Raw genomic sequence first — 8910 nt, forward strand, 5'->3', positions numbered from 1 at the left:
AGAATGTTGAAGCCTGTTGTTTGTAATATTGAAATAACCGTTTTTTACTACTTGCATATGAATATAAATACGGTACATACACCAAAATAACATATTTTACAATTTTTGTCTGTCTGTCTGTTTGTTCCGGCTAATCTCTGAAATGGCTGGACCGATTTTGACGGGACTTTTTTTGGCAGGTAGCTGATGTAATAAGGAGTAACTTAGGCTACTTTTATTTTAGAAAAATAAAGTTAAAAACCACGTGGACGAAGTCGCGGGAACAGCTAGTGTATAATATATTAGAGATACCTACGTGTTTTTTTATTGATGACTAGCTGTACACGGGATTTCGTCCGTGTTGAATTTAACTTTATTTTTCTAAAATATAAGAAGTTAAATTCCACGCGGACGAAGTCGGGTGTACAGCTAGTTGTCGGTAGTCTAGCGATTTAGCTAGCACACTGCTTTGATTCCTGCTTGGTGGTCGAGGGTTCGATTCCTCGCACGCTGCAAACATTTGTATTCATGAGTATGATTGTTTGTAACGGTCTGGGTGTTTTCTATGTATAGATAATATATATGTATTTACGAAAAAAAATCTTTGTATTTATATCAGTACCCATAACATAATCTTCAGCTAGCTTAACTTGGGTCTAGATGAAGCTGTGTGAATTGTCCTGAGATTACTATTATTACTATAATAAATCTTTTCAAATCAGCCGATGTTTATTTTTGCCATAATACGTGCTGTTACCATGTGATAATATTACGTACGTACTTATTAAACTATTAACTTATTATTAAATTGTTTGTAACGGTCTGGGTGTTTTCTATGTATAGATAATATATATGTATTTACGAAAAAAATCTTTGTATTTATATCAGTACCAATTAATAATAATAGTAATCTCAGGACAATTCACACAGCTTCATCTAGACCCAAGTTAAGCTAGCTGAAGATTATGTTATGGGTACTAGACAACTGATATAAATACAAAGATTTTTTTCGTAAATACATATATATTATCTATACATAGAAAACACCCAGACCGTTACAAACAATCATACTCATGAATACAAATGTTTGCAGCGTGCGAGGAATCGAACCCTCGACCACCAAGCAGGAATCAAAGCAGTGTGCTAGCTAAATCGCTAGACTACCGACAACTAGCTGTACACGCGACTTCGTCCGCGTGGAATTTAACTTCTTATATTTTAGAAAAATAAAGTTAAATTCCACACGGACGAAATCCCGTGTACAGCTAGTCATCAATAAAAAAACACGTAGGTATCTCTAATATATTATACACTAGCTGTTCCCGCGACTTCGTCCACGTGGTTTTTAACTTTATTTTTCTAAAATAAAAGTAGCCTAAGTTACTAGGTAGTAGCCTTATTACATCAGCTACCTGCCAAAAAAAGTCCCGTCAAAATCGGTCCAGCCATTTCAGAGATTAGCCGGAACAAACAGACAGACGGACAAAAATTGTAAAATATGTTATTTTGGTGTATTATGTACCGTATTTATATTCATATGCAAGTAGTAAAAAACGGTTATTTCAATATTACAAACAACAGGCTTCAACATTCTCAAGTACCACAAAAAAGATGTTTTTATTAAAAACAAGCTGTTCCCGCGACTTCGTCCGCGTGGAATTAAACTTTATTTTTCTAAAATAAAAGTAACCTAAGTTACTCCTTATAAATCAGCTACCTGCCAAAAAGAAGTACCGTCAAAATCGGTCCAGCCATTTCAGAGATTAGCCGGAACAAACAGACCGACAGACAGACAGACTAAAATTATAAAAATTGTTATTTTGGTATATGTACCTTATATATATTCATATGCATGTAGTAAAAAACGGTTATTTCAATATTACAAACAGACACTCCAATTTTATTTGTATGTATAGATGTATAGATTATTATTTATTTATTTATTTATTCATCCAAAATAATACAAATTGTGTAGGATAACGTAATAGTAACATTACAGTAAAATTTTGTCAACAACATAATAGCAACTTAAATATTAAATCTCGGTATATCTATAGACTAGCTGGCCCCAGCGACTTCGTCCGCGTGAAATTTTATTTTATTTTTCTAAAATAACAGTAGCGTAAGTTACTCCTTATTACATCAGCTACTTGCCAAAAAAAGTCCCGTCAAAATCGGTCCAGCTATTTCAGAGATTAGCCGGAACAAACAGACAGACAGACAGACAAAACTTGTAAAATATGTTATTTTGGTGTATGTACCGGATTTATATTCATATGCAAGTAGTAAAAACGGTTATTTCAATATTACAAACAGACACTCCAATTTTATTTACATGTATAGATGTATAGATTAAAAAAAAAGTAACAGTCATAAGGCTAGTCGTATGCCTAATATATATAATAATGTAATAAATTCATTTAAACAGAAATTGCGGCAACATTATTTAAATTTGTAACTTTTTTACTGTCCTTCTCCATTTTTCACATCTTTCTGTTATATCCCTATAGTTCTCTCTATATTTTCTGTTTTTCTTACTTTCAATTTGAGACTGTACTTATAATTTGATTATCAGATCATTATGTATTTATTAGATATTAACTATTATATTATGCATAAAAAATATTTGTAATAATAAAGAAAATACATTTAAAATGTTTTACTTGTTGTGTTAGTTATTTATAAGATCTTACTATAATTGTTAGCTGCTTTACAATTTAGAAAGTACAATAGGTAATGTAAATTAAAATTAATTGAATACTTAACAACGTTTTGTTCGATTAAATTCATTTAATTATTAAAATAGTTAATTTAAAATTAGAATAAAGACAAAAAAAAAATAACAAAAAAAAATCGGTAGCGGGAATCGAACCTTGAGCGTCCGTTTGGTAAGTTGATTTGAAATTCAAAGGCTTATTTCTTCGAAATTACTGGTCATTTTGAAATAATACTTAGGGTTCGCATACCCTTATCGGATACTACTACTACACGGAGTTTCGTCAAAATAAAATATCTAGGTTAGGTATAATAAATTCATAATTAATAGACCGTTACGGTATCTGTATATATTCGGATCAAAACAAGTACTATGAAATAAGAACGAGTATATAAATTGATTAACACAAGTAATTGATTTTTGAAATATATTCAGAGCCAAAAAGTCTTGTTTCTTTATTTATGTACTTGTTAGATGCGACAGCGACTTTGTTTTATACTATACTATGTAATGATTGATATACCTAAAATAAATAAAATATCTGAGGTTTGGACAAAAACTCAAAGGGTAATTTATTTTGAAAAAGTATTTTGAAAATACCTATTTTGCTTTTAGTGTTATAGTACTTTAACTGTTATGTTTTAAGTAACAATGTTTAATTATAATTAATACTACTGCACCAACACTCCGATCGTGCAAAAAAATTTGCTGTTTCATTATTTTTTAGTTCAATTAGTGGTCTACCTAAGTCCTGGGCTATGGGGGGGAGAGTCATGACGCCCCCATGACTCCCATGACCTCCATGACGCTCCCCCCTGGATCCGCCGTTGCGTCTTCTCTTTATTCGCTCAGTAACTTTGTTACAAAAGAAAAGATTCCCGTCCAAAAAATAATAAGTATTGAGGTTTGATCTGGAGTCACGTTACTCCAGACTGATTTCTATAAATATTTAGATTAGATAGACTATTATTCTTGAAATACTAGCTAGACATTATTAAGTTACTGTAGCCATAATGTAGTAGCCCAAACGTGCCAATGAGGAAGCCCTTGGCAAATGCTGCACCCTGATTGGCCCGTTTGAATTGGATCAAGAACTGCTCGTATGCCAAAAAGGTGGATTTGTATAAAATCGTGTATAAATCGCTTAATTATTATTATTACTCGTCGTGACAGTTGTGGCTCAAAACGGATCAACATTTATATATGGTCAGCTGGCATTAGATCAACAAAAGGCCTCCGGATCAACAAGTGAAAAAGGATCAACAAAAAACTACCTATACGGCACGTCTGAGCCACAAAGTGCCCAAGGGGATATTTTATATATATATATATATATATATATATATATATATATATATATATATATATATATGTTTTATATATTCTCTTTATACGGGGGTAATAAGTTCAAGTTCAAACACGCGGGCCTTAGCCAAGCGTGGATGAGTTATATGACGAAGAAGAAAGAAATTTTCTTACAATACAGCATGTGTTGAGAATGACGGCTTTTTGTAATTATTACTATTATTATAAATCTATAAAATTCTAGCTGTCCCGGCAAACGTTGTTTTGCCTTAAAATAAAAAAAAAATTGGGGTTGGACTACCCCTAATATTTAGGGGGATGAAAAATAATTGTTGGCTGATTCTCAGACCTACTCAATACGCTCACAAAATTTCATGAGAATCGGTCAAGCCGTTTCTGAGGAGTATGGGAACGAAAACTGTGACACGAGAATTTTATATATAATATTAAGGCACATAATATCAATTCAAAATAAGGTAATAGACAATAAATATAATTTATCGTGTCTCAAATACGTGACCGTCCAAATATTACTTAACAAACAAAACGCATTCCGACGTTTTATTCAAAACAAACGTTTCGTTTCCACTTCGTAGCCAATTCCATCAAACGCGAGCGTTGTTTAGTGCAAATTAAATGCAATTCAACCCTCAAAAAGCATTTGGAAATTCCACAACAAATTCTGTACCAAATTGGCGGAGAATCCAAAACCGGGCGAGATGTTTATTCTGAGGGGAGCGGAGTCAAGTAACCCATTTGAATGCATACTTGTCTGTCAGTCAAGACGATATCGGGAGAGAGCTAGCGCTGCGCGTGTTACCCACCCACCAGACAACATAGAACTGCCTCACCTCCCCCCTCATAAGACCACAAAGGGTTGGAAGGGTGTTGCTGATATAATACCACAGCTCACACATGACTGGTCGTGGACTGGAACGAGCCAACTTGTCACATACGCGATTAAACCTGATTGTGATGTAGGCGCTCGGGATAACTGTTGATTTGATTTTATGTTACACCGAAACGTCTGTTTGCGCGTTTATTGCTTATAAACTCTCGTTTGAATCGAACTGTATCGACAAATACAATTGGCAGTTAAACGGTTATGATTGTGAGTGGATTTTGAATATGGAATATCAAATTATTCGAATTGTACTTTTTTTTCTTTATTTTATATAGGCAAAGGTAATACGTTATGGTTTTAATGTTTAGTACCTAAACGATTGTAAAGGAATTATAATATAGAGTTATATTCGATCAACAGTCAACAAAAAGATAATTTTTGATATTTAAAAAGATTTCACTTAATACAAATATTAAATATATTTGTATTAAGTGAAATCTTTGTAAATTAGGCAGAAATTTTGCTAACAATATAAACTTGGAAGTTTCTGAGTGTGGATGGATGTATGGATGTTTGTTACTCTTTCACGCAAAAACTACCAAATGAATTTTATTTAAACGTTACAGTAATATAGTTTATACATCATCAATAACACATACGCTATAAATTTTGAAGCAGGTGAAACCGCGGGCGTAGCTAGTGCTAAATAAATGTAAGCAAAAGGAAACCAAATTAACAATGGTCGAAATTAATTTCTGTCTGTCTGTTATTGAGCTTCATATCTATAAGATCTCATAGTTAGCGTAATCTTATGCCGTTGCTATTCTAGATAAATATAGGTATATGCTACGTACTTTAGAAGCTTGCTTTGTTTAGTTAGAGCTAAATGACGCTGTATTATCAATAGAATAGAATAGAAAATCATTTATTCAAATAAACTTAATTTCAGTACTTTTGAATTACAAATTTTTTTTTTAATCTTCCGCTTATTCGGAAAGCTATCTCATCACAAGAAGAATAAGCAAGAAACTTGTGTGTTGCTCTTTTAAACAATCCTTGTAAGTTCACAGTTTACAAGTCGAAACGTGTGAATACAAACTACCAACCAGCACTAATTTATTTAGGCTCAAATATAAAAACACAATAAGATTAAATCAGTCGTAGTGATAAGAGCAGACCAGTCCCTACAAGCAGCACTCGTTATGTTATTAAGTATGTAACTCGAATATTATAGTTATATAGTATTATAAAATGTATTATATACATAGGTAGGTATATAGGTATATATAGGTATAATATTAATAACCTTCAATACGATACAGTACAGAACAAATAGGTACAACAAATAAATTGAAAAAAAAAATACTAATCATATAAACTACCAAACTTTGCTATACTTTTTACGATGTAGTTTCCTATAACATGATAACACCCATCGATCCCGGAATAGGCAATAAAGCCAATTCCGCACATACTCAAATATAATCAAAACTGAACATTGAACACGTCGAGACACGTCCAACAAAACTTCCGTACACCCACCCCCAAATGTACAATAAATAAGGGGGGCACAACAAAAACTCTCAGAAGCATCACCTCGACGCGTCACCCTGCTCAGATTTCATTACCATAAAGAACTGGAGGCCTTAAAACCCCCCCAGCAATGTAAAAGGTGACGTATACCGACCAATATAAGCGGGCCCCTTCCGTAACCCCTCGGTACCCCTTTCTCCGCCGAATTGAGGGCACAGAGAGAGGTGAGGGGGGTCAGAGAGGAATGGAACGTTGGAATCCCTAAGCGGGCCAGTCCCCGCGTCGAAATGTGCAGTAAATCGTCATAAAACTGTCTAGATCCATGATGTGACGCTGCCCGGGGGTAATTAAAGGACGATTTATAGTTTTGCGAGCGTTCCCCCCTTTTGGCCGAGACGCCCCCGTCTCCAGTTGACGGAGGATGTCGAACAGTCGGTTTTTGTTTGGATCGTTAGGGGCTTTTGAAACATTGTTTAATGTACACTACTATATTACGATTACTTACGGGATATGGCATCAGTTATATAAGTAAGGGATATTCAATATATTGAATATGTTACACATATATGTATAAAATATTATCTTTATGTTATAGATTTATATGAATGAAATCGCGAGCACAACTAGTAATATAATACAATTTCCCTGGACAATTCTATCTAGTCCTAAACTAAGATGAGGTTGTGTCATAAGTGCTAAACAACTGATATTTTTTTTTTCATTTTAATCACGTGATATTTATAGCCTATGTATTCTGATGTATAAGCTATATTACTGTAAAGTTTCGATAAAATCTATTAAGTAGTTTTCGCGTGAAGGAGTACCAACCAACCACATCCGTCCATCCCTCTATCCATCCATATAATAATAATAATATAATATTGTATATACTATTTAATTCTACCTATCTTTTATCATTGTATAATGCTCTATTCTATCTATCTATATATACATATAACATTTTAGTTGTAAAAAAAATGTAGTGAAATCTAATTCACATTTATTTACATTAAAATTACGAAGTATTATGTATCTCCCAAAATGTTACAAAATTTAATTTTACAAATTATACAGGTACACAATTTACATTTATTTAAATTAGTAATAATTATGAGTTCCTAGCTGACCGCAACTACATCTGACTTGACATTTATCATTAAATTTCACCTAATATACATAATATGTTTTTAAACTATAGTCTATATGATATTCTAATATATAAGCTATATTACTGTAAAGTTTTATCAAAATACATTAAGTAGTTTTTGCGTGAAAGAGTAACAAACATCCATCCATACTTATAAACTCTAGTAAGATAATGTATTTTCCAAAATGTTGCAAAATACTCACACCGTTACAGAGAGCGAAATAAATGCGTGTAAACACCATTACTATAATTAGGTGGCTTTACACAGGCCTCTAGTCATCAAGTGAAAAAAAGGAGATTTAAAATGTAATTATTCCAAAAGAAATATGTCCACACAACAGGGAAGTCTACTAAGATTTTGTGGAGTTGTTGATGTAGTAATGACTCGAAAAGCCTTTGGAGTGGAGTTACGTAAAGAATTAATTTTTACTAGCTTTTGCCCGCGGCTTCACTCGCGTTAATTTTTCCCCTTAGGGGTGGAATTTATCAAAATCCTTTCTTAGGAGATGCCTACGTCATAGTAGCTTTATGCATGCAAAGTCTCAGCCCGATCGGTTTAAAATTTACAAAGTTTCATATAAACTTTCATCCCCTATTTTATCCCTTTGGGGGTAAAATTAATCAAAATCCTATCTTAGCGGATGCCTACGTCATAACATCTACCTGCATGCCAAATTTCAGCCTGATCCGTCCAGTGGTTTGGGCTGTGTGTTGATAGATCACTACGTCAGTCACCTTTGTGTTATATATATTTAGATAATCAAATCAAATGAAATATTCCTGCTATATCTAGACATTATAGATCTATGTATGAACACAAATCCGCCACCTCTGCGTTAAGTTTAATTAGCCACGCTTTGTTATGTCCCGGAAAGCTGCCGTGTCAGGTATAGATGTCTCTGTATCCCGGAATAAATGTATTCAACATTAAAAGACGTTTTAGGAGATCCCGGGACTATACAGACATACAGTGTAAAGGAATTAAAATGACGTACAGTTTTTTTTTATTTCAGTAGTAACTTGTAATGGCTTCAGTTTAGAAAATATCGATAGGTCTTTTAGGGGAATAGGTATAAAAAATTACAATAAGATACCAATGGATATACTGGAATTACCCTTAAATAAATTCAAAATATCTGTTAAATCATTACTAAGCAAAGCCTATTACTCACTAATCGATTACTTGAATGGCGAGCGTGCATGGCAATAGTAATTCAATTGAGTTTCTTGCCAGTTTTCTCAGTTGGATCTATATACTGAACTGGACGGTAGGGAAAAAATTATTGAATGATTTTTGAATTTCAATTTCAATTTGACTCGGTAAATATTTTTTTATTAAAATCAATCACGTACACAGACAGACCAAAAAGTAAATCGATTGTTTTA

Source organism: Achroia grisella, unplaced genomic scaffold (assembly GCF_030625045.1).
Source record: "Achroia grisella isolate CSIRO2021 unplaced genomic scaffold, CSIRO_AGI_Agris_v1 utg157, whole genome shotgun sequence".
NCBI lineage: Eukaryota > Metazoa > Arthropoda > Insecta > Lepidoptera > Pyralidae > Achroia > Achroia grisella.